Below are 4,113 nucleotides of genomic sequence, written 5' to 3'. Positions count from 1 at the left end.
CCAGGCCCCCAGGCCCCCAGCCCCTCCTCCCTCGGACCCAGGAGCCCAGGCCCCCAGACCCTCCTCCCTCGGACCCAGGAGTCTAGGTCCCGTTCCTCCTTCTTCCAGACGTCTGACCTGCAGAGTCCAGGTCCTCAAGCCCTCTCGTCTGCAGAACCCCAGGAATCCTAACCCAGCCCGTCTCTCTAGGAACCCAGACATTCTGGGACCCAGCCCATTCCTCCCTCTGGCCATAAAAACCTAGACTGTTGCGTCCGCCCTCTGGGGTCCCCACAACCTCACCTCAGGCAGCCAGGGGCGACTGCGGCTGAAGCAAAGACGACAGCTGCAGCTGGCAGGGTCTGTGCTCTGGGTGGGGTTGGCGGCCAAGGGAGCGAGCGCGGGCGGGCCGAGGGTGGGGCCGGGGCAGGGCGCGGCTCCAGGCTAGGGCGGTGGACAGGGGACTTCCCCGAGCCTGGGCTATCCCAGCCCCGCCCCGAGGCGGGGTCAAGAGAAAGCCACGCCCCTCGCGGGGAAAGCTGTAACGCGGAGCTCCCGCCCCACCCCAGAGAGCCGACTGGAGGGCTGAGGTCACCGTTGCCTTGGTGACAAAACAGGAAGACACAACAGCTGGCGGCGTGGGGACTCCTGGGGGCTGCCCTCCTCGACACTGCCCTGGAGGAGTCTCCAGGGTAGGCAAGGAAGGACGGTTACCATAGGAACCCGCATGTTTAGGATTTGTTTAGAACGGAGCCCCCCAGCTCAGGTCCCCACCCCCGTCTCACTCAATTCTCCCGCTCGCTTCCTGCCCCCTCCTTCCTGGTGTGTTCCGCCTCCACCCCTGCCTTGCTGGATGAAACCTTGGACACCTGGTCTCAGCGGATTGGGGGAACAGGCTCCTCAGTTTAAGGGGGTTTGTGGGCTAGGATCTCTGTCTCCTGGAGCCCTGAGAATTGAGAGCAGTATTCCTGGGCTTTAGGTGGTCTGGGCTACGATGCCTGCTTGCTGGGTCCCCCCAAGAAACAGAGGCTAGATTCCTGTATTTAAGGATCTTGAAAGGGCAGCAAAATGCTCCCCTAGTCCCCACTGGCACCGGGCTCCCCGGGGTAAGGGATTCGGGCTGGACGAAGGTTTCAGATATCACAGTGAATAGGGGTGGGGTGTTTTGGGGGCAAAATTCCTGGGGGCTAGCGCGATAGGAGTTGAGGGCTCGGACTCCGGGGCTGCACAGGACTCCCAGGCTGAGGCCCCGAATCTTGGCTCAAAAGAACAATCAGGCCGCGGCGCGGTGGCTCACGCCTGAAATCCCAGCACTTTGGGAGGCTGAGGAGGGAGGATCCCTTGAGCCCAGAAGTTCAAGACCAGCCTGGGCAACACAAGTAGGCCCTGCCCTATTAAAAATAAAAAAAATAATAATAGAACCATCAAAGCTCAGGCCCTTCGGTTTTCAGAGCAGAAGTTGCAAGCTGAACCGCCTGGGTCTGGAAGGCAGATATTTTTGGCCTACATTCCTGACTTCTGGATGGAGGGAGGGACTCAGAATTTTAATGAGGATGGGGCTGGAGCTGGGGCTAGGGGCTCTGGATTCCCAGATCCTGCAAGAGGGGAAGGGATCCAAGGGGCCGGTGGGCCCGGAGCCCCAGGCCAGGGCAGGGCTGCCGGGAGCGTCTTTTAAAGGCGGCTCTGCGTCCCTGAAACGGACTGCCAGAGCCAAAAGAAAAAGAGGGAGCTGAAGGTCGGGATGTCAGGCCCCCGGGGAGGTGCAGGGCGGGGACCCGGGGCGCCTGAGTCCCTCCCTCTGGCCGCGCTCACTCACCAAGCTCTGCAGTCGTCCCGGGCGCGGCCTGGCTGGCGGCAGCCGCTGGGCGGGGCCTGGTGGCGGCTGCGGATGCTCAGCGACGCTGAGCTAACGGGGCGCGTCTGGCGCTGCCGCCGCTGGGCACCTTCCAGGCCGCCAACTGAGAAGGCTTTGAGGCCGAGCCCAGGGGTGGAAGCCGCGCAAGTGGCTAAGGGAGCGGTCGGATGGGGTCCGGGCGCTGGGGATCCGCGTCTGCGTGCGCTACGGAGCGGGGAGGGGCCGGAGGGGGACCTGCAGGAAGGGGGAGGTCTGCAGGAGTGGGGGCGGGGGCTAGGTGGAGGAAGGTAGAACCTGTGTGCACACTTTTTGTGTTTCTGCAAAGGAAAGGGGGCACAGACCCTCTTTGTTACTCTGTGCCCTGCATAGGGGAGGAGGCCCCAATTCGCCCAGGTCAGGCCCTGTCTAAGGAGGGAGGGCTGTGGACAGATAGGGAGTGGGGACGTGGTGTTAGTTGGAGACTCCCCTGCGCCGCCCCTGGGTTCTAGTCATAGGTCTCCTTGGCCCCAAGTGTAGCAGCAAAACTTTCCCCTAAATCAGTCACTCCGCCTGACCCCATAGTGACACACTCGAGGTACCCAAAACAGCCCAGGGGTGGTCTCCACTTACAAAACTTACTGTGTTTTTCCTTGTGGTGGCAGCGGTTCCCCTGTAGACGCTAGAACCCCTCAACAGCAGAATTCAGGGTAGCAGGAAGAGGAAGCAAACATCTGAAGAGTGAAGGCGGGACGCAGTGGCTCACCTCTGTAATTCCAGCACTTTGGGAGGCTGAGGCAGGCAGATCACCTGAGGTCAGGAGTTCGAGACCAGCCAGGCCAACATGGTGAAACCCCCTCCTCTACTAAAAATACAAAAAAATTAGTCGGGCCTGGGGGTGTCGCCTGTAATCCCAGCTACTCAAGAGGCTGAGACAGGAGAATCACTTGAACCTGGGAAGCAGAGGTTGCAGGGAGCCGAGATGGCAATGGCACTCCAGCCTAGGCGACAGAGCAAGACTCTATCTCAAAACAAAAAACAACAAAACAGTCCGGGTGTGGTGACTCACGCCTGTAATCCAAGCACTTTGGAGGCCAAGGTGGGCGAATCACCTGAGGTTGGGAGTTCAAGACCAGCTTAACCAACATGGTGAAACCCCGTCTTTGTAAAAAAATAAAAAAAACAAAACAAAAATTTGAAGTGTGTCACTGGGTGTGGTCGCAAGGAATGGCACTCTTGCTGGGCACGGTGGCTCATGCCTATAATCCCAGTACTTTGGGAGGCCAAGGCGGGAGGATCACCTGAGGTCAGGAGTTCCCGACCAGCCTGCCCAACATGGCGAAACCCTGTCTCTACTAAAACCACAATAATTAGCCAGGCGTGGTGGTGTGTGCCTGTAATCCCAGCTACTCAGAAGCTGAGACAGGAGAATCGCTTGAATCCGGGAGGCGGAGGTTGCAGTGAGCTGAGATCATGCCTTTGCACTCCAGCCTGGGCAACAGGAGTGAAACTCCATCTCAAAAAAAGAGAAAGAAATAGCACTCTTGAGTTCCCAGGTCTTTGTAAACTGGGATCCTCTGGGATGTACCCCTGGTTCAGAGGGTTACCCATCCTGTAAAACAGCACCCCAACCCCAAAGATGATGACTCCAAACTGGCAGTGTAACCCAGTCTCAATCAGGTCGTGCCTCTGTTCCATGAGGCTGGCTGCTTTGGGGTAATGGGGTATATGGACTGCTCCCCACTGGCTTCCTCCTAATAAATGGAGCTCCTTGAGCAGAAGCAATACTGTGTGGGACAACACGAGGGTGAATAGGGCCATTCAGTGCATACACAGATGCTGCTGTTGGCAGAAGTGCAAAGGGCAAGAAAAGCAAATAACAAACCCAGAATTGTTTATTCTAGGGAGGAAAAACTCATTGCCCAGTCTGTGATGAAAAGGCTCCAGTGTAATCCTCATGGGCCCAGGTATTTAGCTTTTTGGTCTTCCGAGGAAACGGTACACTGGGGGCTCGGCAGTTGCTACTGCCAGCTAGGTGGGCATTCATCAGTGACGTAGCTGGTGTAGCCCACCTCCGGCCACTTTGCTCCTAAGCCCATGGAGCAAGCCCTGAGGATGCCAGGGAGAGAGGCTGAGCAGAGCCACAGAATGCTCATCTGACCTCCCACATGGCATCAGAGCATTCTCTGTACTAGAGGTTTTGGGGGAAGAGTTCACTTGGGATAAAGATTAGGAACTGGTTTCCACTCCCAACATGTCCGACACCAATGTGTGTGTTTTTTTCTTTTTTTTTTTTTTTTTTT

General features: G+C 57.7%; 1 protein-coding gene across 4 annotated transcripts in view; it reads right to left on the bottom strand.

The window, feature by feature from the left end:
* Window positions 1–2,001, bottom strand: part of MYADM (myeloid associated differentiation marker) — a 9,460-nt gene extending 7,459 nt beyond the window's left edge. Inside the window, exon 1 of one of the 4 annotated variants that reach the window (XM_017497917.2) lies at window positions 1,796–2,001. The gene's annotated coding sequence lies outside the window, so the exon portion shown is untranslated. Of the gene's footprint in view, window positions 1–74; window positions 250–282; window positions 414–1,795 lie in introns of those variants that run through there. The other 3 variants (XM_017497916.2, XM_037727640.1, XM_037727639.1) reach the window with 3 other exon arrangements.
* Between the last annotated feature and the right edge of the window lie 2,112 nt (window positions 2,002–4,113).

This window comes from Cebus imitator, unplaced genomic scaffold (genome assembly GCF_001604975.1).
Source record: "Cebus imitator isolate Cc_AM_T3 unplaced genomic scaffold, Cebus_imitator-1.0 Scaffold235, whole genome shotgun sequence".
NCBI lineage: Eukaryota > Metazoa > Chordata > Mammalia > Primates > Cebidae > Cebus > Cebus imitator.
The sequence above is the reverse complement of the archived record's forward strand: the minus strand, read 5'-3'. Positions and strand labels throughout refer to the sequence as shown.